The sequence below is a fragment of the Bos mutus genome, chromosome 9 (assembly GCF_027580195.1).
Source record: "Bos mutus isolate GX-2022 chromosome 9, NWIPB_WYAK_1.1, whole genome shotgun sequence".
Classification (NCBI taxonomy): domain Eukaryota; kingdom Metazoa; phylum Chordata; class Mammalia; order Artiodactyla; family Bovidae; genus Bos; species Bos mutus.
In genome coordinates, this window is record NC_091625.1 from 36224858 (window position 1) to 36251278 (window position 26421).

Consider the following 26421-nt stretch of genomic DNA (forward strand, 5'->3'; position numbering starts at 1 on the left):
ACAAGAATATTAAGTTTAAAAGACTCTTGCTTCAAAGAGTTTTTTTTTTAATTCAGTATACTCTTAAGCATGCTTGTTAGTATATAAATTTTCAACTTAAAAATTTTAATAGGCATTTATTATGATAATTTTTTCTACATTATTCTTGAAATAAAGAATACTCACTTATTTCCTCTCAGTAAGCAATGTCAGTGTATAAAACGTTCCTTTCCAAATTAATATGTTCTTATCTGCTTTCTAAAGCAATCATTTCTAAACAGTTGTTATATGACTCAACTCACTAAAATTTGAGTGCATCAGTTTTAATATTGCACATTGACTAATGACTGTAATTAGAGCAATATTATATATATTGTCATACTCTAAACCCCCAATCATTTTATTCAAAACCAATTTGAAAATGGTCAATAAGGATATCTTTGAAGTTAAATTTGAATTCACTTCACATTGGTATTAATTAAAATATATTCTAAATTTTCTTGGATATGTTGCTATCAATATTTCATTGTCTATTAAAAGGAAGCAAATTACATCTCACTAGTAAATGCCAATTCATCTGCTTTTTAAATTTAAATGCAAATTCTTTCCATCCCTTACCTTTACAAAGTAGAAATTGCATATGTTATGCATTGCTTTACACAGGCTTCATTACCAAAGTTACTTTTTATCACTATTCTCCAAAAACTTATTTTAGACCAGCATCAATGAATCCAATTTTTATCCTAGTTTCTAAATTAAATTTTAATATAATGAAATTCTTAGAAATTTATAAAAAGAGTTTTATTATAGTTCGTAGCAATCTCTATGTAATTTAGCAGAGTACTATGTGAAAAAAAAGTAAGGGAACTTGTGGTACACATATTTCAAATGCAGCATCCTGTGTTGGTCTCACAAGAGAAAGAGAAATGATTTTTATGTTATTCAACCCTGGTAGAATGAGTTATGACTCAGAGGATGTCCCTGTAGATCTACCCTAGGTAATCTCATGGACCATAGTATAATAAGGCTTTAAGAATCAAAGTTTCCTAAAGGAATCAACCCTGACTATTTATTGGAAGTACTGTTGCTGAAGCTCCAATACTTTGGCTACCTGATCTGAAGAGCCAACTCATTGGAAAAGACCCTGATGTTGGAAAAAATTGAAATCAAAAGGAAAACGGAGTGGCAGAGGATGAGATAGTTAGATAGCATCCCTGACTCAATGGACATGAATTTGAGCGAACCTTGGGAGGTGGTGGAAGATAGAGGAGTCTGTCTTGCTGCAGTCCATGGAGTCACAAAGAAGCAGACACTATTTAGTGACTAAACAACAACAACAACAAAATTAAAGTCTGGAATTTCCTGTCCATGTTCACAAAGTCAGGAAACTGTAGTTTGACAGCATGTGACTTTGAACCTTCTCTAGCAACAATAAAAGAAGCCCAGTCCACATGTTCACAAATGACTTGGGAGTTCTTGCCTGACAGGAAAGTGAGGCGATGCTCACGTTGTTCTTATGCAGTTGTGTGTGTTTCCCCACAAGTCTCCTCTGGCTGCTGCCATCACCTACGCTATTGTGATCAGAACAGAGTTTTGAGAGGAATAGGAGATATTGAAGAATCACCAAAGAAGTGATCTTATGTCCTAATGTGTTTTCCTTAAATTTAGAGCTTTTATTTTCTTGATAACTGAGATATCTATTAAACTCATTGGATTCCTGGATTATAAAGCATTTAATACCATTTTGTTATATTTGGGTACCCAAATGCATGTGTGCATGCTCAGTTGTGTCCAACTCTGTAGCCCGCCAGACTCCTCTGTCCATGGGATTTTCCAGGCAAGAATGCTGGAGTGGGTTGCATTTACTTGATTGAACCCACGTCTCCTGTGTCTCCCGCATTGCAGGTGGATTCTTTACCACTTGAGTCATTGCAGAAGCCCAAAGGTTGGAATTCCCACAGTGGGAGTCAGACCTGGACCGCCTGGGTGAAACCCAGTAATCCTCATCGCTAGACCCAAATAGTTTTTCAAATAGTAGCTATTTTTATAGCAACTATGTGCATTCATGCTCAGTCACTCAGTCTTGTCTTCTGACTCTCTGTGACCCCATGGACTTCTGACTTTGTAGCTCACCAGGCTCCTCTGTCCATGGATTTTCCAGGCAAGAATACTGGAGTGGGTTGCCATTTCCTCCTCTAGAGGACCTTCCTGACCCAGGGACTGATCCCGTATCCCCTGTGGCTCCTGCATGAGCAGGCAGATTCTTTATCACTAAGCTACTTGGGAAGCCCATAGCAACTACATCTGTAACTAAAGGAACACTGTATGTGTCTTCTTTTTTTCCTAACGTCTATTATCATATTGATGGACAACAATTTGCAGCTAGAATATAGCTGTTGAAACATTCTGTTGAAAAATTATTATAAACAATATCAGGCACTAAAGCACCAACATCTCTCAGTAATGTTGTAATACAAAATTGGTCCTGAGATGTATTCTAGGTTGAAATTTATACGGTTTGTAATCTCATGATAAACTCTTTGCTTTTGAATAATCTGTATATCAATACTATTCATGAAAAGTTTTGTCTTAAACAGTCCCCGAATAAACCAAAATAAGAATATTAAAGAAAATTTAGACCCTTAAAGAGAAAAGGAGGACTTTCTTGAACATTTTTAATAGTCATAATTGTTTAAAAAATGTGTACAGACTAAAAGAGTCTCAAAATTTAAGGTGCTTTCATGGAGACAGAATGCAATGCAAATTGCACAGGAACTGTGTGGCCTTGAGTGGGTCACTTGGACATTCTAAGCTGTTTATTTCTACTAATTTAAGAAGCCAACCAGCTGGTCTTTCCTTTCCAACATTACAGTCCACTGTATCTTAGAAACTCTGGTTCTCAAGATGTAATATATGGACTCCTGTGATCCCTGAATCACTGTCAAGGAATCTGCGAGATCAAAACTATTCACATAATAATATGAAAGTTTTTTTTTTTTTTGTCCTTTTCATTGTATGAATGGTGCAACAATCAAGAAAAACTTCCGAAACCTTAGCACAAATCACGGCAGCACTACCAAACTGATTATATTCTCCTCTGCCACACACTCACATTTAGAAGAGAGGGGAAGGGTGAGGAAGATGCAGCTTTCCTTAAGAATGTACTTGATAAAGCAGTAAAAATTAATTAATTATATGAAATCTCAACCATTGAATATGATATTTTAAGTAGGCCATGTGATGAAATGGTAAGTATGCATTAAGCACTTCTGCATATCAGAGTATAAAGGTTGTCTTGAGAAAAAGCTCCTGGGGATTGTTTGAGTTGCTAAGTAAACTAGCCACATTATTCATGGAACATTTTTACTTGAAAGAATGGTGGACAAACTGCAGTTATTCATTCCTGGATATTTCACAGACTTTTTCTCAAAAGTGAGCAAGGTAGGCTGTCTTTTCAAGGAGAACAACTCAACAATCTTTTTTGGCAGTGATAAAATTCTAGCTTTCAAAATAGAAGTACTAGAAAACATGTCTACACCCCTAGTATTTTGAGAGCTTCACAATAGGCACAGACTTTTTGAGTTAGATGAGTGGTAGATTTTTTGATAGTGAAATGTGTCAACATTTGGAAGATATGTAGAGTTCAGAAGATTTTAACGTTTTCCAAGTGACTAGGGTTAAAATTTATCCTTGGTAAAAAGATCCATTCAAAGTGAAATATAGAACTATTTTGAGGTGATAGAGTACAAAAGTTCACTGATTCAGTTTCAGATTCTACAATGCAGCAAAACTTTAAGAGAATATTACTTGTCAAGTGTTGGTGTAGTATTAAAGAAAAACAAGCATGATTATCTGAAAATGCTTCTGAATTAGTCTTTTCCAACAAACATCTATGTGGAACTTGATATGTATGTTATAACAAAACAACATATTGGAACAGATTTAATGCAGAGGCATTTATGAGAATCCAGGAGTTTTAAGTCAGGCATTAAAGAAATTTGTAAAAATGTAAAACAGTAAATCCCTTCTTGTAATTTTTTTGGAAAGTATATTTATTTTCTTTATAAATATTATTTGTGTTAACATGTAATAGGTTTATTATTTTTAAATGAATTAAAAATTTAACTTCAGCTTTGACCTCTAATGTGGAAAATAGTGATAGATATCACTTACATAAACTAAAGAATCTGAGACCTAAGAGATTGATAATTGTTAATATAAACCAAATCTAAACTCAAGTTAAGAGTGCTTTTTAGCCACTAGAGGGAGCTTTTATTTTATGTAAATGTATAGTGTAGAGGCATTAAGAATTTATATGAAAAACAAATGCAAAAATTCTAGACTCACAGCATTTAATATATAAAACACAGAGCTTTGTGAGAGCCCCCAGCTCTTTGTGCTTTATTTCTGTGTAGCCCTTTAAACAAATGGAAAGATTATTTTTTTATAGCATTAAGTTTGTGTGTGACTAGTATGCTTTAGAAAATTATGTTTAAAGTAGACATTTAGGAAAACATCATGAAGTCTTACTATATGAAACCATATGATAAGCAGTCATTAATTCTTTTGGTCTATTTCTAATTGCTTCCATATAAATAGCAGGAGTTGATGTGGTTCTTCTGCTTACTGACCTTTTAGTAATTGCTAGTTGAGTATAGGTCACTCAGAAATACTTCTGACATCTTTTATTTCTCCCAGAGACATGTGTATCAGTTACAGGGAAGTGACAGTGCTTATGGAATCAATGACTGAGTTCTGAATGATTTATTTCTTCTCTGCTCTAAGGTTCACATAGAATCACACTGCTACTGCAGCCAATCATTCCTGTGGTTTTATGAACTCTCTCTCAATGACATCCTTATTTTTATAATAAAATTTATTATCTTTGCCTTCCTGAAGACTTGATATGGAGAACCACATCCTAATTCCTAAAATATGGATGCAGAATCAATTGTTAAAGCTGTTAGATTACTTTTGTAGGTATTTTAGAAATAATTGCCTGCATTATTATCTGTATCTTAAAAATAATCTTAGGCAGTCAGTGTTATGGTGAAACTACAGCTATGTACATCCAAATTTATAGCCGGTATATTTTTCTAGATTCCTTAGGATGTTTGTTCCTGGGTAACATGTGATGTGCCCTGATAAGGACAAAGATGAGAAAGTCCCCTACAAGAGAAACTGTTTTCTCTAAGTACTTTCTTCTCTGGACAGAACTTCTTGTGCTGTCTCAAAGCAGTGGTTCTTAACGTGTTGAAATAAAAAAGAAAGAAAAGAAAACTTTTAAAATCAGATGAAAGCCATGATTCCTCTGCCCAGAAAAATACATAAGCACAATATGCTAAATTTTTCATGCAATTTTCAAGGTTTTGAGATTTCCTAAAGTTCACAAGAATCCCAATTGAGAATTCTTGTTTAAATCAATAGAAAACCAGTGAAGATATAATGTGGTAGGGTTTTTTTTTGTGGGGGAAAAGACAAGTATCGGGGATAAGTATACATTATTCATCTTATTTATGTTGGAATCACTAAAAATATCTTTGGGCATCCTGAAATTCTTTTAGTAAAAGCTTCATAACCCATTTTTGTTAAAAAATTTTATAAAAGCTAGAGCTGAAAACTTTGATTGAACTGAGGCCAGAATTGGTGAAACCTGGTAATTCCTCAATGCAGAAAGTCCGTTCAACCTGCCAATTTTTTAAAACCAATTTGAGAAAGTAAAGCATTTTAAAAAGCCTTATTGAGTCGATCTCAGTTTAAACAAATTAAACTTTCTTGAGTGATTTAGAACATTGAATCTCCAGGAGCCAAATTGGTCTCAAGAATTCATCAGTAATAGCTACACTAGTTTCAGTTCAGTTCGGTTCAGTCGCTCAGTCATGTCCGACTCTTTGCGACCCCATGAATTGCAGCATGCCAGGCCTCCCTGTCCATCACCAACTCCCGGAGTTCACTCAAACTCATGTCCGTCGAGTCAGTGATGCCATCCAGCCATCTCATCATCTGTCGTCCCCTCTCCTCCTGCCCCCAATCCCTCCCAGCATCAGAGTCTTTTCCAATGAGTCAACTCTTTGCATGAGGTGGCCAAAGTACTGGAATTTCAGCTTCAGCATCAGTCCTTCCAAAGAACACCCAGGACTGAGCTCCTTTAGAATGGACTGGTTAGATCTCCTTGCAGTCCAAAGGACTCTCAAGAGTCTTCTCCAACACCACAGTTCAAAAGCATCAATTCTTCGGCGCTCATCTTTCACAGTCCAACTCTCACATCCATATATGACCACTGGAAAAACCATAGCCTTGACTAGACGGACTTTTGTTGACAAAGTAATGTCTCTGCTTTTGAATATGCTGCAAGGAGAGATAAGAAAGCCGTCTTCAGCAATCAATGCAAAGAAATAGAGGAAAACAACACAATGGGAAAGACTAGAGATCTCTTCAAGAAAATTAGAGATACCAAGGGAACATTTCATGCAAAGATGGGCTCGATAAAGGACAGAAATGGTATGGACCTAACAGAAGCAGAAGATATTAAGAAGAGGTGGCAAGAATACACAGAAGAACTGTACAAAAAAGAGCTTCATGACCAAGATAATCACGATGGTGTGATCAATCACCTAGAGCCAGACATCCTAGAATGTGAAGTCAAGTGGGCCTTAGAAAGCATCTCTACGAACAAAGCTAGTACAGCTGATGGAATTCCAGTTGAGCTATTTCAAATCCTGAAAGATGATGCTGTGAAAGTGCTGCACTCAATATGCCAGCAAATTTGGAAAACTCAGCAGTGGCCACAACAGGAAAAGGTCAGTTTTCATTCCAATCCCAAAGAAAGGCAATGCCAAAGAATGCTCAAACTACCACACCATTGCTCTCATCTCACACGCTAGTAAAGTGATACTCAAAATTCTCCAAGCCAGGCTTCAGCAACACGTGAACCGTGAACTTCCAGATGTTCAAGCTGGTTTTAGAAAAGGCAGAGGAACCAGAGATCAAATTGCCAACATTCGCTGGATCATAGAAAAAGCAAGAGAGTTCCAGAAAAACATCTATTTCTGCTTTATTGACTATGCCAAAGCCTTTGACTGTGTGGATCACAATAAACTGTGGAAACCTGCCTCTTTTTCTTTTTTTTTCTGACCTGCCTCTTGAGAAACCTATATGCAGGTCAGGAAGCAACAGTTAGGACTGGACATGGAACAACAGACTGGTTCCAAATAGGAAAAGGAGTACGTCAAGGCTGTATATTGTCACCCTGTTTATTTAACTTATATGCAGAGTACGTCATGAGAAATGCTGGGCTGGAAGAAGCACAAGCTGGAATCAAGATTGCCGGGAGAAATATCAATAACCTCAGATATGCAGATGACAGCACCCTTATGGCAGAAAGTGAAGAGGAACTAAAAAGCCTCTTGATGAAAGTGAAAGAGGAGAGTGAAAAAGTTGGCTTAAAGCTCAACATTCAGAAAACGAAGATCATGGCATCCGGTCCCATCACTTCATGGGAAATAGATGGGGAAACAGTGGAAACAGTGTCAGACTTTATTTTTTTGGGCTCCAAACTCACTGCAGATGGTGATTGCAGCCATGAAATTAGAAGACGCTTGCACAAGTGTGCGTTACATAAAATAAGCTAAGAGCATTTTAACTATAGGCAGACCTAAATAATAACATTAAAGTTGTTGATTCATACTCAGCTTGTAACATTTTTACTCTTAATTGAGAAAGGATGTGAATAATATATTTAAACTTCAAATAATGTAGACATAAGATGATTACACTAAGTTATAAAGACTAAAGGACTAAAACTGCCCTCTAGGAATCCTATGGGAAAGAAAAAGATAAGAGAGATGGGTGGAAAATTACTTTTGTTCAATAACTCCCGGCAGGTGTTGTAGTTGAAGCTTACCTGAAAATGGCCTTTTCTTCTTTCAAGATAGATACTGTGCCCCAAATCCTTGCCCCCTAGAATTTTTTATAAGGAATTTTCATTATTCTACATTGTTTTTCAGATGCCTTAGCCTCTTTTAACCACACATCTATATATCTGAATTATTGTCATTGGTTTTACTTAAGTAGTAGGTGATTGATGGTTTAATTTTTCTTATGTGCTTCGGTATGGCTATAGTGAAGAAATAAAATTTGGTAAATTCTATCATTAATAAACTTAAGCATAGCCTTCTCATAGTATTTCACATGTGCTATGTTCCAGTGATCATGAAATAATAATTTTCTATAACTTTCAACAAGTCTAGATTATTCTTACCTGATTCTCCTTTTTGAAGGTTGTAGTGATTGAACTGAGTGAGTTTTCTTTCTCTGTCATGACCTAATTGAGCCTAAAAATATATCTTTAGGGGCATCAAGGATCATCACATGTAAACTGAATGCGTACCTCCTAGATACCTGAAGTATAGTTTGTAGGCTGCCACTATGGCAAGAATAATTCCACACCTTCCTTAGTAACTTCAAATATTTGCAAATTTTGGAAAGAAAAGGAGCAGATAGTATGATTTGCAGCTTGAACAAGTGTAGTGAGTCATCAGTGATGTGCAAAGGCAGCAAAGATCTAATGAATACATGCTGTAGTTTTAACACTGGAAATAACGTTTAATTATCCAAAATGCTATGTTATCCTTTAAAAGCTTCTTCGAAGCCCTTGGTTGCCCTTTCATTCCTCTAAATTTGGCAGGTATATTTAATTGATGATGATGGCACATGGCAGGGCTGTTTGATGGTCATGGAAGACCAATCCTATTCTAAAGAGAAACTCATAAAGTAGCAAAAGCTTCAGCCATGTGTCCAGCCCCTCCAGGGGATGGATGATAAGATCTAAGGAAGAGTGTCAGTGTTCTTGAAATTGAGTTCAAATCAAGGAACCAAGCTCCAAGTGAAGATATTAGGAAACCAAAGATTTGCCATATTTGGGAGAGTGTGGAGTGGGGACGTCCTGGTGCTGCGACAATATGGAAGTTTCCACCCTTGCCATAGGAATGATCTATACAATCCCTTTTAGTTCTAAAATTTAGATTATAAAATTTCATGCTTCAGCCTGCATTTACTTGTAACAGAGAAAGTTTATTTGCACTGCCTTATCCTCTTGAGTATCTTTTTGGTTCTTTCCACCTGCTAATGCCTATAGATCACAGGTTCTTGCTGTTGTCTCTGCACTTCAATTCAACAGAGGTGATTGTATTCAATATATATTTGTATCTTCTCCCTACATATTGTTATGAGCAGCATGCAAGTGGACTCTCATTGTGATAAAGATAAACTGTTACAGTGAAAAAAAAAATCTTTAGTAATATATATGTAAATTTTAGAAATGAAGTGAAGTGAAAGTTGCTCAGTCATGTCCTATTCCGACCCCATGGACTATAGCCTGCCAGGCTCCTCTACCTATGGAATTCTCCAGGCAAGAATACTGGAGTGGGTTGCCATTTCCTCCTCCAAGGGTTCTTCTTGACCTAGGGATCAAACCTGGGTCTCCTGCGTTGCAGGTAGATTCTTTACCGTCTGAGCCACCAAAGAAGCCCTTGTGAATTTTAGAAGTTCCTTGTTATTCATTTGACATGAATGTATTTATATTTCTTTCTATGGATTACACTCATCATTGTGTTGATTAGAAATATATGAATACATTTCAATTTTGAATTTAATAGCAATATATGTACATGGGTATACATTTAAACATATAGGCATATTAAGTTGCTTTTTTTTTTTCTTTAGGATAAAGACAAATATAAAAATACTGTAAAATTCTCATTGAATCTGTTGCAGGATGTCTGACTTCCTCCATGAGGTGTCATTCTATAAATGTTATTACTTAGTGGAATGAGGTATATTTGACATGGACCCGTATTTACTTTTGAACTGCAGTGCTGAAGACTCTTGAGAGTCCCTTGGACAGCAAGGAGATCAAACCAGTCACTCCTAAAGGAAATCAGTCCTCCAATGCTGGAAGGAGTGATGCTGAAGCTGAAGCTCCAGTACTTCAGCCACCAGACGTGAAGAGCCAACTCATTGGAAAAGACCCTGATGCTGGGAAGGACTGAGGGCAGGAGGAGAAGGGGACGACAGAGGATAAGATGGTTGGATGAAATCATTGACTCAATGGACATGAGTTTGAGCAAACTCTGGGAGATAGTGAAGGTTGGGGAAGCCTGGCATGCTGCAGTCCATAGGGTCACAAAGAGTCAGACGCCACTGAGTGACTGCACAACATATTTACTAACAGTTGAGTGAAACATAACAGGCTTCTGCAGAGTAAAAATGTTAATGTAACAGAGTAGATAAAAGTTAGATGAACTACTTTTAGTTTTGCTCTCAAAAAATTATATAAAAGAAATTTAAATGTTGTGAGTGTATTTTATAGACTGAGCAGAGTGGCAGCCATATGAAAAATATGTGACTGGCTCACTGGTGCTGCTGATTTTAGGGTACATTCTGAATGGTTAGTTACTTGCAGCATAGATTCACAATAGAAGCAACTTTGAATTGTAATAGAAACTTGTGAGACACGCACATGGGACTGTTCAAATCATTAAACTCCCTCCCACTTTAGACTATCTTATTTGCCACTTGGCGCAGGTCTGAAGATTGTGCAAACTGAAGAAGTCACTGGGTATGGTCTGGCAGCCCCTGAGCAATCATTTCAGCTTTGTCGCAGTAGCCCTAGTTTATAGGGTTTCCCTGGTGGCTCAGGCAGTAAAGCGTCTGCCTGCAGTGCAGGAGACCCAGGTTCCACCCCTGGGTCAGGAAGATCCTCTGGAGAAGGAAATGGCAACCCACTCCAGTACTCTTGCCTGGATGGAGGAACCTGGTGGGCTACAGTCCATGGGGTTGCAAAGAGTCAGACACGACTGAGTGACTTCACTTTCACCTCACTTTCAAGGGGCACTGTCCTTAAGAGTAGGAAGTAGTTGCTCACACATGAGTTCTAAATAGTTCCTTTCCTTCTGTATATTTTCCATGCTCTTCCACTACTGTTCTCAACATGGTCATCTCAGATACTCGGGTGTAAGTGGCTACAGGCTAAAGATGACCTTATTCTATAACAGTTTGATGTCTGATGCAGCAATAGCTAGATATATCAGCTTCCTATATATGGCCTTGAATGTGTGTTTCTACTTTAGGGTATGTTCTACCTACCCAATATGTCTGCAAATGTAGCAATATTTAAAATGATAATAGCCAATGCAGTTGTTCTCCACATTTGGCAAAATTCCTTTTGTCTTAAATCCAGTACTTACCCTCTTATTGGAGAAGGGAACTTAAGTTTTTGAGGATTAATTCTGAGCCTGACATTGTGCTTGCCATAGGTTCACTTTCACTCAAGAACTCATTTATTATTACTTTATAGATAAAATTTTATTGAATAATAAAAACATTATCAGATTTAATTAAGGGGCATTGGAAAAGGCATATCCATTTCTCCATTGCTCTTCTGTTAATACATTTTACCTATTCCCTTATATTTACTTATTCTCTTAAGTATGTGAAATGTGTGTGAAAAGAAGAGAGGGAATGAGATAATGAAGTGTGACTGGGTACACAACTCTCTCAGAATAAAATCTTGTTCTTGGTTGTAATTAGTTCTGATTCCAGGTACTTGGTTTGGAGAAAGAGACTCTAGCACCTTATAAAATAGTATGTAAATAATTATCTGTGGGACTAAGCTTCTCTATCCAGTAAGAGAACTGTAATCCTCAAATACACAGACATGCTCACCTTCAGGTATTAGTTAAAGTTGAGAGGAAAAAAAGATAAATGGAAGAATCAGACAAATGATATTTGTAAAGATTTTCAAAAGCCCCTTTTACATATTTCAGTCAATATTACTGAAACATAATCAGTGACTTAATACTGCTTAATACTAAAAGTATTGATGAAGAAAGTACATCTCTTTAAATAGATTAGATGTGATGAAGAAGTTTATGACTTCACACTTAGCAAGATTAGTTTTAAGAGTTCAAAGGGACACCTCTAAAACCATTTAATCCAACTTTCTACTGACAGTCAGAATGCCTACTCTTTAGCCTGGTCAAACATGTAATGAGGCTCTGCCTAAAGACTAGAAGTTTGTAATCTGGTGAAATAAAAGCATTGCATTGTTGGCTAACTCTAATTCTGCAGTTTTTTCCGTGTTGCCTTTCACGTATCAGCTCTCTTTCCCCTAATGCTGTCTCCTGGACGCAAGCAAAATTTGTCACATTTTTAGATTCAAAACTTCCTGCAACGGCCTCTCCTTCAGTTGTTTCTCTGTGATATGCTATTGAGACCCAGTAAAAGCCTGCTCCTCTTGAAGACTGCCATCCAGCTCTTCTCCATCGCTTAAAATCTGTCCATGATTTAATGTCAAGTTTCTTGAAAGAGATGTCTGCCTTTATTTTTCTTGCTTCCTCACTTTTAGTTCACTCCAGAAAGTTTCACAGACTAGTTTCTCCTTTGGTCTTAAATCTGCCTCTATGATGTTACTGATGATCTCCTGAGCACCAAATCCTGCATATAATGGTCTTTCTGCAGCATCTAATCCTATTGATTCCTCAAGACTCTTTCCTCTTTTATGGGCCTAAAATGTCTTTCTCCTTCTTTTCTTCCTGGTTCACCTCCAGCTCCTTCATGAGTTCACCTTTTGAAGGCTGGAGTGGTTTTCTAAGGTAGCATCTTTCATCTTTTTACATATTACACATAATTACTAAGTAGTTTTATATGTTATGTGTTATGGCCCATATTCCAATGATTCACAAAAATGTCACCAATCCGGATCTCTTTTCTAACTTCTGCAATTCAGTTTCCCCATAAACTGTTTTCATTTGGTACCTCCTCATTTCCTGCCTGTTTTACTATACCTATCTCCTGATTGGTCTTTATGTCCAATCCACACCGTCAGTTAGTGAGGGTGAGCTTTTTGAAATGAGAATCAATCATTATTCTTGCCTTCAGGGAGTTTCCTTTGTCTAGCAAATACTTTTCAAACTCCTTAGTTTTGTGTATAAGGCTCTGTACAACTTGAGACTTCTCCAACCTCAGCTAAAGCCATTTTCCACCTTAAATTCTCAGCCTTAGCCCCAGAGAGCTCACTTCTGCTTCCTAGACACTTGGCACTCTCTCTCACATCTGAACCCTGGACGACTTCTGCCTCCTTCCCCCCCTTTCTACGATGTGTTCATTGGGCTGCTTCCCATGTGGCTCAGAGATGCCACTCTACCTACCCTGTGGCTTGTTCTTTCCCAGAAGTCACTTAAGGGCCTCTTTGGGATGCCTTTGGAGCCCCAATCCAGCTGTCTCTCTTAGCACTCAGCACACTGTGATTGCTCGTGGACCTGTCTCTCTCCTCACCAGACCATGAACAGTTGAACTAGGACTATGCTTTCTCGTGTGTGTAACCCTGGTACTTTATAAAAATGACCTTGCACCTCAGTTAGGGCCATATACGTCATTTACTCAGTGAACGTTTTGTGAATCTACTAAGCTCTGTAGTCAATGCTGAGGATGTACTAATAAACAAGATGAGCTGGCCTTCATGAAACTGGTAAACAACGGCTTTATTCCTTTTGTGTGCTAGGTCACTTCAGTTGCATCCGACTCTGTGACCCTATGGACCATAGCTCGCCAGGCTCCTCTGTCAGTGGAATTCTCCAGGGAAGAATACTGGAGTGGGTTGCCATGCCCTCCTCTAGGGGATCTTCCCAACTCAGGGATTGAACCCACATCTCCTGCACTGGCACGCAGGTTCTTTACCACTAGTGCCACCTGGAAACCCCTTTTAAAGGTTGTTAATTCACCCGCGTCCAATATGCCAGGGTCATTTTTCAATCTTGATCTTGCTGGAAACCACATTAGCTAGCCTTCTTGAGTGTGTCCTATGCAGATTTGCTCTTTAGGACATACCTAGAGGCACCAGGTGTGCGTTTAGTGCTACCTTTTCTCTCTTTTCATTCTCAGGGCAGTTCTATGATATCAGGACTGTTACTCTCTTTTAACATGTGAGGAAACAGAAGCTTGCAGAATTTAAATCCTGGTTTTGCAAATGTCAAAGCAGTTTCAAACCCAGAGCCCAGAACTTTATGCTAAATCGATCAAGAGGCTCTTTGTGTCTTCATTGAAGTCACTGATAACAAATGTTGAATAAAAAAGAGCTGAACTTTGAGCTGCCTGGGGCTGATATTACAGATCTCCTTCTTGGTGACACCAGACATTTATCAAACATTTCTATCAATCTCCCTACTAGGCAGCCCACCTTTCTTCATCCTGTCCTTAGGACATTATGGAAGGCTTATTAAATGCCATAGAGAAATCAGTGTCCACCTTATCCACACACTGCCTTTATCTACAAATCCAGTGCTCCCATCCAATAGGGAAATGGGCCCAACACCAGACCTCATAAATATCTGAATGATTGACTTGACTTTCTTCCCTGTTCTTTCCATTCCATCCACTAACTTGCAGCTGCATCAATGCTTAATGCAATTACCCTTTAAGTCCTTAGATGTGCTGTCTCAGCGGCAGTATGCAAAGCTCTCTTCAGAGGTTGCATGGCTCCCTCCCACAAAATTATACACTTATGTATCTGTATGAATCAACCTGCTGCTTGCTCCAAAGAAGAGATCTCTGAAATCACGCATTTCCCAACCATTATATTGAAGTGCTGAGTGGCAGGGCAGGTGGGGCTGAACCCAGCTATGTTGAGGCTTGTTTCATCTCCAGAGAGAAGAGTTATCAGCCAGCCTTGCCTTGGACAGTGAGTGGAGGAGGAGAGCCCCTTTGACAGTGGACAGAAAGAGTTGCACCTGGAAAGAGACATGAGTGTATCTTACTCTTCAAAATAAGGCGCATTTAGGTTCTGATTCCTTAATTCTTTTTGTCATTTTTCACTTGCTGCTTGATAATATAATCAGCAGGAGGGATGGTGGGAATAATTTTTTAAATAATTATTTAAACATAGTCTTGCCAGTTTTTCTCCATGAGGGTTAATGGCTTCTCATTAAAAAAAAAAAAAAGATTAAAGAAATGAGTCACACAACTTTTGTTAAAACAAAACAAAACTCTCTCTCTTTTTTCTTTTTTAGGCAATTATGACAGTACCAATACAAATGACACCATTACAAATTGTTAAGTTGTAATTTTAGAAATAAAAGTGTGTTCCCAATGAGGCTATTTCAAAAGAAAAATTTAGCATCAACTCTGATATACCATCTGGTATTCAAATCACTTTGAAAAAAATGTTCGTAGTAATGTGAATTCTCCTAGGACAAAGCTGGTGAGCAACAGGAGACTGTGGAATTAAACAACCTCGAAGAAACTGAAATCCCTTTGGCATTGCCTCTTTCTGTGTGATCTGCTCTGTCAGGAGTCTGATTTTAGTTTGATCTCAATCAGAGGGGCATAATTTATGGAAGAAATTTAAGAACGGGTGTTCTAGTTACTCTTTTTACCATGCTATCTTTAAAGAAGCTCTGAATTCTCCCCTTAAATCTACCTGACTACTGATGATTCTGAAACTCCAAGAACGAAAAATGGGTTGGATCCTTTGTCTTCTTCTGCCTATGCTATTGAGAACAACAGCCATCAAGTTTAGAACAGGGCACACTTTTAAAAGCTGATTCATATTGTGTTACTAGGTCCTTCAGAAGTCATCTTTGGCATATTAATTAGAATCTAAAAATGTAATGACAGTTAAAATTTTTTAAAGTTTTTTTTAATTGGAGTATAATCTCTCTATATTTATTTGATCATTTCAAACAGTCCGCAAGTTACAGAAAAAAATGCCATCTGTAATTGTGCTGCGTTTCAGTGACTATCAAGGACAGAGAACTTATGTAATAAGTTGATGATGTAGACTTTTTGGCTCTTCACAGCTTATATAATTGTTGTTATAAAAAAATATATATTACTTTTGTTTTCTATTTGAGGTACAGAACTCACTACTGTGTTACCCGTGGAACATTTTTGCTTAATTAAGAACTGCGGTCAAGAGGGTTACTTGAATGTAAACTATTTGATTTCAAAGTTCATAAAGATAGTTTGAAAAATTGAAAGTATATCTTGCTTGCTTTTCCTAACTTCAATTCTGTTCATCATTTAGGTGATGATACAAAGTATAAAATTTGTATTTGCAGAACATGTTTGAAAAGGAATTTAGCTGGTGAGTTCTAGAAAGTATTGTTCTCAGAGTCTTCCCAAGAAGGAGATAACATTACAAGCATTAATGTCCTCAGCTGACAAACTGAAACACAGGTTAGGATTGACTTGAGGTTTTACCATCTGCCCTTGTTGCTTAGCTGGTAAAGAATCTGCCTGCAATGCGGGAGACCTGGGTTCAATCCCTGGGTTGGGAGGATCCCCTGGAGAAGGGAAAGGCTACCCACTCCAGTATTCTGGCCTGGAGAATTCCGTGGACTGTATAGTCCATGGGGTCACAAAGAGTCGGACATGACTGAGCGACTCTCACTTTCACTTTACCATCTGCAGAGTTATAAGGAAACCAGCCTTCTGGAGTGGTTTCTTTGCATCCTACCTAAAATGGGAACAATATACTAAGCAAGGGAGAATGTTTGGTAAATTAGTTCCTAAGGGCTGGCTTACTGGCTTGGGCTGGGGGGCACTTAAAAATAATAAGGAGGAAGATAATTGGTGCAGTGTCTTTCCATTTTATGTCTTTAATTTAAAAATAAAAATATCTACAGTTTCTGTTCTTGTAGAACATAAAATGTCTTCATATTTCTTGGACTTATTGGCTGTACATTTTGCTGATTTGGAAGCAGCTGCAGTATTGCTTTTCCTACCCAAAAGAGAATTTATAAATAGTACTGGTCAGTATCCAATATGTGTGATTTTTTTTAAACTGGTGACTGAATTGTCTTTAGGAAGTATATTTTTAGTGTAAAAACTACAATGCTGTATTATGGTAGTTCTATGAAATAGATTTTAAAATATGTATATTCCACACTGAAATGTAAAAATGACATTAAAAAGAGAAACTCAGTCAATGATTAAATATATTCATTCAACCCTTTAAATATTCCACCAGCCAGCATTTACTGAGGACCTACTCTGTGTTGGGCACTGTTCCAACAAGGATATTTTGAATGTCTTCTCTGTTCCAGGAGCTGTCCCAGGCATTTGAAATACAAAATTCATAAAGTACAGTCTGTTTTCTTAGGGAACTAAGGATCAGTACTATTGTGGGAAGAAGGGATGATCAGTTAGTAGCTGACTAGGTCAGGGAAAAACCTCGAGGTTATGGGGCAATGGTCCCCATCACCATTGGACTGAAATATTTTATTTAAATTTTTCAGTACAGATTACATCTAACATCCTGGTTGTTTTGGAGGATGGCTACAAGAGACACAGGTAAGAGATTCTGGAACAGTGGGGATAGTTGTTGTTCAGTCACTCCGTCATATCCAACTCTTTGTGACCTTATGGACTATAGCATGCCAGGCTTCCCTGTCCTTCACCATCTTCCGGAGCTTGCTCAGACTCATGTCCATCAAGTCAGTGATGCCATCCAACCATCTCGTCCTCTATCATCTCCTGCCTTCGTCTTTCCCAACATCAGGGCCTTTTCTAATGAGTTGGCTCTTCACATCAGGTGGCCAAAGTATTGGACCTTCAGCATCAGTCCTTCTAATGAATATTCAGGATTGATTTCCTCTAGGATTGACTGGTTGGATCTCCTTGCACTCCAAGGGACTCTCAAGAGTCTTCTCCAACACCACAGTTCAAAAGCATCAATTCTTTGGCGCTCAGCCTTCTGTATGGTCCAACTTTCACATCCATACACGACTACTGGAAAAACCATAGCTTTGACTATACAGACCTTTGTTGGCAAAGTAATGACTCTGCTTTTTAATATGCTGTCTAGGTTTGTCATAGGGTAAATACCTTCTCCTCCATGAAACCTCTAGCAATCTGTCCAGCTGAATATAACTATTAGTCAAACTCACAGTGCTTTTGTTCTTATGTCATATATCTATGTTTCTATATCTGTAAGTCCCTATATCTGTCTGTCTGTCTCTGCATGGCAGCTCTGGGATCTAAGAGCAAGTGTTCCAAGAGTCAGGAAATAGAAGATACCAGCCTCTCAAGTCCCCTTTCATTTGAGAAAGGCAAGATTTCAGAGAAGAATTTTTTTTTAAGCTGTCTTTAAAATGTCCCTGTCTGCCTGGCTACCAGACTAATATCCTTAGTGACATTTTTAGAACTACATTAAATTCCAAATGTTACATATATATGTAGTAGCAGTATATATAAAACATAATAAAATGTATGATTGCATTGATTTTCTGATCTGCACTATGGAGAAACACACGCAATGAATTTTGCCACTCAATAATTGCCCTTTGGTTACCTCCCTTAAAGAGTATATTTTATAATACATTGTTAATAGAGAAAGGATTATTTTATCAAATGCTCTTTACCTGTTGCTTTCACTGGTGTTGTACATTACCTCACAATATTTTCTTATAATTGTAGCAGATTAATTATGTGTAATCTATGTATTATTTATTTATTGAAATAGCTATGGTAATTTCTGACTTTCTTAATATATCAGGAGTAACTCATTTCTTCACATTAATAGTGCATATGTGAGTGTATATGTTTGTGTTAAAATAACATCTTCACATGTTACTAGTTTCAGTAGGATGAAATTTCAAGGATTATTCCCTCTGAAGCTTTTAGGTAGGAGAAGATGAGAAACTGGGCAAAGGGGAAAATTTCATCTTCCTGCAGTGTATCACACAATTAGGTACTTTATGGGGAATTTTATGTCTTCTACTGAAATAGCCAGCATTGGATGTTTTCAGAAATAGGATATTGGACTGATCAGATCATTGGTCAGTTCTGCTATGGTAATTTCTGTTTGCCTAAAGAGGGTGTTTTTTGCTTGATTTGAATACACGTTAGAAAACAGTCAATGTTCTTTGTTTAGATTTCTTGAATCATACCATGCTAGAAACGGCCATACTACAAGATTTCTTACTTGTCAAAGTGCTTCTTTTTCAAGTGTTATGGTAGGAGAATCATTTAATGGTGTGAGAAGAGATTCATAGCATGTTACATGGAAAAAAACATTATAGAAAAAATATAAATTACAGTTCCTTTTTATATTATATACACAAAGGAAAGCCTTTGGTAGTAGAGTTGTGGTTATGATCACAATCTTTGGTGTAATTTGGAGGGTCCAGTTTCAAATCCTAGCTTCTCACTTTATTAAATATATGACCTTTGACCTAGAGCAAATTACTAAACATATCTCTGCCTTAATTTCCTCATTTGCAATGGAGATGATGGGTTCGTACATTAAAGATTATTTATATTATCTGTTCTAAATTATTTATATATAATAGAGAACAGAGATCAGTACAAAGTACTCAATATTGTTAAAATGATATTGTTATTATTAATGAATAATATTAATAATGCTTACCTTGGATAATTTGGCTTAAAAGTAATTTTTATTTCTTCTTTATAATTGTATTTTCTAGATTGTCTAAAATTGCCATGAATAAAGGTTAAATTATTTTAAATAAGAGAATAATTAAGTTAAATAAGAGAAATTAGAATACTTTAATTTATATTAGAAATTTTTAAACACAACTCCAGCCCTCTTTAAGTCTTCTAAGCAAATACTACTTTACGTGATTTTAGTTTTTATTTCATTCTTCTTAATGGATTAAAATTGGAATGTTATTGAGTTATTAAGATCTTAACAGTTCCACGGAAATAAGGTTAGCAGACAAAAATATAAGTAGCTTTTCATCTCAAAATATTATTTATAATAATAAATACTAAGACAGACTTTTTATCACTCATTACAACTTTTTAAGTTTCTAAAGTTAAATGAAAGTGGATCACAAGAAAATGTAAAAAGCAAAATTATATGCTTGAGGGAAAAAGAATTTAGTAAGTCACTGCTTGTTAGTTCAAGGTTAGTTCGTAAAAAGAAAGAATGAAAACTGACAATTATACATCTAATTGGGAAGAAAATGAAGACTTTTCCCACTAGAGCATAAACATGTCTATTTTCTTCTTTTTATTTTATTAAACAAATTAATCAATATAATAGGATATACTTCAGTAATCATTCAGATCTTTACTAAACAATATATCTTACTTTGTAAAACTATGTATGAAAATGGTGTGCAAATAGAATATTCTCGCACTTTAGAGAATGAGTCATGTAATAATGTATATATATTAACGAGCTACAGACAATTTGAATTTTAGTTTTATGGATATTTTCTTTCTCTCCCCCCCCCAATTTAATTTTATCAGATTTAGTATCTTTTTCTCTAAAATATACTGTTCTATTCTGATCTGAATATACAGTAATATATGTATATGTGTATGTATATACAGGTATTCATATACACTGACATATATACATATATGTGTATGTATGTGTGTGTGTATTGCAAAAAGACAAGTTGAGGATATACTTTTTAGCTCTACAGAATACATTCATTCTGGCTACAAACTCTTAGCTTGTAGTAATTTTACTTCCCACAAATTATTATGGAAAATATTTTAAAGATTTGTAACAATGGTAGTAAAGGAGTTTTAGCCCTTTTTTCCCCCTAGCTCCTATAGTCATAGACCCAGGCTTTTAGGAGCTGAGAGATTCAGTGCTTTCTGGCTTGTGGTTAGGAAACCCATTGTAAAAATTATCACAGATTTTTCCGGGTCTAGGTTGTGACTAAGACTAGATCTTCTGTCTCAGGCTGGCTTCCTAATTCACAGCACAATTCTTAAAAAGTGACTGATTTCACAACTGGTTTTTCACTGTAAAAAAGGACACATTTAAAGGAAAAAAAAAAAAAAACACTTTAAAAATATATGACTTGTGACAACGCCGCAATTAGCACCAAAAATATGGCCTCTGTAAAATAGTGGTTCAACATAGTACAAAGCCTTTAGATCTGTGCACTGTGAATGGGTTTGTCAATGAAGAATACATTGTTAATGTGAAAAATGAAGCCAATATAGATTTGGTATTAAACTTTAAAATTCTTTAATGACTTTTAAGTTCTTCCTAGACAGTAGCTCGAATATTTTATTTTCTAAATAATGATATATGAACCCAGAGCCATTTTGTTATCACTTTTAAAGTCACTTGATTATCACCTTTGTTTTGTTTTTCTTGACATTGAATGTTTAAGACCAGATTCTTGGTCAATGACAAGGCAGATATATAGTTACCATCCAATGATTAGACCTGTACAGAGATAGAAATAGCTTCTAGCTGGTAGACTTGGCTGAGTCCTTCATCAGGTTTTCCAATCCACAGATACATGCAGTGTTATTTTAAAGAAGTTCTTTCTGTCTGTATTTTTTTGCCTAAATATTCTACCTGCTGCTGAAAAAGATTTGAGGTTCTTTTTGGAGATACATTATTTTTTGATACCCTGAAACAGTTTTTAAGAGCATTTCTCAATATAGGCAATAACTTTCACAACTTCTCCAGTTTATTAACTAGAGGACTTGGACAGCTCTTTAGGGGGTTGTAGGAAACACATTTTTCGTCCCTACCTTTTTCTTTCCCTCTGAAATAACATACTCAACGTGTAGGAAAGGCGGAGAACCCCATGGTCTGCATTGGGATCTCAGTAGTTTCTTTTTGTAACTGGACATAGAAGAAAGACTTATAAAACATTTTAATTTAAATGAATGTGTTGGAGTATAAACCAAAGATGATGCTTCTTTTGTGACATTAAAAAATAATAATAGCAAAGGCATCTTAGTTTACACATTACTTTAAAATTTTGGAAAAAACTTTCCTGAATATAATCTTATTTGATTTTTTGCAGGTTCTAGATAGTGTTTGTATGGTTATTCCTACTTTATAGATGAGAAAACTAAGCTTCTGAGAGACCTTGCAGGTGGTGAATGTCAAACCAAGTCTAGAAATCATAGTAACCCTTAATCCAAGGATACCACATATTATCTTGATGATGACTTTGGTTCTAAAGAAGTCACAGTGACAACTCAAAACTAGACTAGCAATTAGAATAAAGGAAAATTAGGGTTGATATCAGAGAAGGCGATGGCACCCCACTTAAGTACTCTTGCCTGGAAAATCCCATGGATGGAGGAGCCTGGTAGGCTGCAGTCCATGGGGTCACTAAGAGTCAGACACGACTGAGCGACTTCACTTTCACTTTTCACTTTCATGCATTGGAGAAGGAAATGGCAACCTACTCCAGTGTTCTTGCCTGGAGAATCCCAGGGACTGGGTTGGGGGAGGGCCTCGTGGGCTGCCGTCTCTGGGGTCGCACAGAGTCGGACACCACTGAAGCAACTTAGCAGCAGCAGCAGCAGGGTTGATATCTTACTGCTACTGCTGCTAAGTCGCTTCAGTCGTGTCCGACTCTGTGCGACCCCATAGACGGCAGCCCACCAGGCTCCCCTGTCCCTGGGATTCTCCAGGCAAGAACTGGAGTGGGTTGCCATTTCCTTCTCCAGTTGATATCTTAAGCAAAGCCTAAAAAACTAATCAAAGACTGAAATCTGGAATTTGGTATAAAACAGGATTTATCTGTATCATCTGTGTAGCTCTAATAGGAAAGATTAATAATTTTCCTGTTGATACTACTTTAGGAGCAAAACCAAATTAAAAGCTTGGATTTGGGAGAAATAGATTTAAAAGTCCTGAAATTCTGGCTACCAAAGTATAGAAGTTGTATTACTTTATATTAAAAAAAAAAAAGGTTTAGGGAATAAAGCTTTATACTTGAGGAATTTTTAGTTGAGAGATTATTTTTCTTGTGATTGCACATGAATAGTCTATGAGATTAGCTGTGCCAAATTCCATGGGTCTCTCTGTGCTCAGCATTCCTTGGTTCTTGCCTTTAATAATAGGATCGAAGGGGATGAGAAAAGGTAGGAACAGGAGGGAGGGAGATGGAGGGAGAGGAAAAGAAAGAAATCGAATCTGTGGAAACAGAACAGTTCCAGGTGCACCTCGGTGGGCCAAACAGAGCATTCAGTACAGTGTATTAACATGGGCTTGAATAATTCAGACTTTCAAACCGCAGGAAGAGGCTTTCCAGTGGGAGGAAAAGTCCCCATAATTAAAGCTTCCCTGGCACATGGAGGCAGCTGTATCCTCCGACAGACCGAGAAAATTGGACATGGCCTAATAGCCTAAGAGAACAGGGATGCTGGGGTGCAGCATTGTTAGAGAAGTGTTAGGTTTATTTTGGTGTTCTCCAATTATAAAGTCAATTCTCTGGATACCAGCTTCTTTTACATATTAATGGCCTAACCCTTGGCATATGGCAGGAATGTATATTCAACTCCGAGACTGCTTGAAAAATGGAATGGTGAGTTCAAAGATGCCAGTGGCAGCGTGTTACATTTTTGAAAGGTAGCTTTCAAAATAAACAAGAAGATGGGAATTTTTTTACATCAATATGCCAGTCACTTTAGAAAGAAAAATATTTCCTCACTTAATGTCTCCACATAAAGTGCTTAAGGGGTTCAAACTATTATGTGTATTTAATAGATATATGTATTCATACAGTTTCTGAATGCTATCTTAAAAATTATTTCTGTATGTACATTCCATCCATAGCAAATTTAAACTATGACTTCAATTCACTCCTTTCAAGTATTCAAAAATCTTACTTGATTTTAGTTGATCCAAGTGCCAAGTTTCATCAGCACCTTTTTTTTTTTTTTTTTTTGTAGAAGGTGCTTGTTTTTCCCCTCTGGTGCACTTCCTATTTGTAATTTCCTGCCATCTCCCAGTGTCTTCAGCAAGGAGGCTAATTGTCATGCTTGTTTTCTGGGGGCTGAATGCAGCAAAGCGTCTATCTGAAATAAACAATTCAGTGTATTTCTGGAGGCTTTGCCAGACTGTGAAAAGCTAAAACATATTGCGGTGTTCCCTCAGGGACTTCACAGCATGCCTGGGCTGAAGAAAGTGGAAAAAGAGGGTAACCACAGTATCTTCTACTTCCCCTTCCCTTTACTGACTTCTGAGTTAAAAGCTTACCTCTCTCTTCACATTTGATTCCCCTCCCACCCTGACGTCCAGAACATCAGTGCAGCCGGTGAGCTGTGTTCCAGGTGGCCGCAGGGGATGGGAAAATAGACACGGAAGGCAAGGAATCTGAAGGCTGCTGCTCCAGGGAGAAAAGTTTATTTTTATCAGTCTCTTTAAAAGCTGGCCAAAAAGCATCTCTGTCCTTTCAAAGGAATTCTGTTACATTCAGGACAAGCTTTTAAAACTTTCATGATAAAACTGTATTATGCAGAACCATCATTCCAAGAGTTAGATCTAACATTGTAAGACTACACTGGCATACTTCATAAAGTCTAAGTCATTTTAAATCATGTATTTTTAATTAAGGGACCGTGTTACCCTTATTAGCACCCATATATGTTGTACTGACTAAAGATGCTGCTTTGTCACTCAGTCGTGTCTGAGTCTTTGTCGTCTCATGGACTATAGCCCACCAGGCTCCTCTGTGCATGGGATTCTGCAGGCAAGAATACTGGAGTGGGTTGCCATTCCCTTCTCCAGAGGATCTTCCTGACCCAGGGATTGAACATGGGTCTCTCACATTGCAGGAAGGTTCTTTACCATTTGAACCACTAGGGAAGCCCAGCTGGCTAAAGATGCGGTAAGATAAAATATGTGAAACACTGAGATATTTGGAAGGGACCACCGAGACAAAGGTGTGATGTGTTATTGGGGAAATACACATATCCCAGAGTACATTTCTTATTCTGCATTCCCAATTAAACGATATCTGAGCTCTCATTTTAATGCTCAAAATCTGTTCCTAACAAGAACTTTGCCAAACTTATTAGACTATGGCCTTAAAGAAGTAGAATGAGTGGCTTCAATGTGTAACCACAAACCCATTGACCTGATAGTCTCACGTTTACAGATTCCATTGTTAGCCTGATGATGATGAGAGGGTTTATGACTTTATTACTTACTAGTTTTTATGATTCTTAAAGGCTCTGTCTATAGCTGAAAGTGCCCTACTTTGGTTTAATGGTAAATTGTGAATAAGCAGGTCAGATTATCTTCAAAGGCATACAAATGGAAATTGAATCTCTGAAGGCTCATCCAAAATGGAAGAGATGAGTAATATTTTTTCTGACTTCAAAAATATCATACTTTCGAACTTTTTGAATGTCAGTGTAATGAAATAAACTTTAGAGACACCCTTTGCTACGTGGAAGACAGAAAATGTCGGAAATAATTTCATAATTCAATATTCAGAAGACTCAGCTATAATCAACTATGTGATTGGGACAAGTCTGATTTTGAGTCCCATTTTATTAACTGGATTTGGATAACTGGCTCTGATCCCCTTCCCAGTAGTATGTCCTGGGTTCCCTCCCCACTGCTTAATGGGAGGGGAGTCTACCTCCCAAATTTCAGCCTGTGGCCAGAATTCTCATTTTATCTGTTGAAAGGCTCTATAATGTAGCCTAGAGTCTCCTTTCAGACTCAGCTCCCCATGTCCCTTTTAAGTCTTTTTTAACTCCATTGGCTGCCAAATGTTGGCCTATATGATCACCTGTGTCCTGAAATATAGCAGCCTATTGTCCTCAGGAACAAGTGAAGAATCCTGAATCTGGCCTAAAAAGGCCCTTCCTAAGTTGACATTGGCCTGAGTCACCTCAACTTCCCACTCCATGCTCCAGTTACCCTGAAAGACTTTCACCTTCCCATATTCATGATTTTTTTCCCTCTATGTGGAATACTTTTACCAACATCTTCCTCTTCCTCTCTCTGTCTCTGTGTCTGTACTCTCTCTCTGTAACCCACACACATAACCACAAGCATCCCTGTCCTGGAAAACCTCACTCTCTTCAGGGTTCATGTAGATAGTGTTTCTCTGAGAAGCCCTCCTGGGCTGGTTTGGCTGCCGTTGTGGATCCTTCTCTGGTTCCCAGGCCATGGACTTCTGCTTTGGTCCTGTTTATCACTGTCGATTATAAGTGCCTTCCCTTTCCTGTTCTTTGTAGAAATTCTTTCCTTGCTGTTCCCTAAGCTATCTGAGGGCTTCCCTGGTGGCTCAGCCTGCAATGCAGGAGACCTGGGTTCGATCCCTGGGTCGGGAAGATCCCCTGGAGAAGGGAATGGCAACCCACTCCAGTATTCTTGCCTGGAGAATCCCATGGGCGGAGGAGCCTGGTGGGCTACAGTCCATGGGATCGCAAAGAGTTGGACACAACTGAGCGACTTAACTAGCTCTAACTCAAGCTATCTGAGGCTAGGGACCAGGGCTTATTTACCATAGTGTTCCTATTCCTTGCCCTAGTGTCTGCTACATAACAGTTTCTCAGTAAGTATTTGTTGACTGGATCAGCGAACTAGAGCCAGTGCATCCAAACTCTCTCCCAGCTTCTGAAAGGTAGCCCTTTTCTGCCCAGCAGACCATGGCCACCTGCAGAAGACAGTCCCTCTGTCTGATT

General features: G+C 37.5%; 1 protein-coding gene across 4 annotated transcripts in view; it reads left to right on the forward strand.

The window, feature by feature from the left end:
• The window catches only part of HS3ST5 (heparan sulfate-glucosamine 3-sulfotransferase 5), a 291447-nt gene that overhangs the window by 34557 nt on the left and 230469 nt on the right, over window positions 1-26421 (forward strand). Inside the window, exon 2 of one of the 4 annotated variants that reach the window (XM_070376397.1) lies at window positions 17274-17328. The exons of the other annotated variants lie outside the window; for them this stretch is intronic. The gene's annotated coding sequence lies outside the window, so the exon portion shown is untranslated. The remainder of the gene's footprint in view (window positions 1-17273; window positions 17329-26421) is intronic. 4 annotated transcript variants of the gene reach the window in all.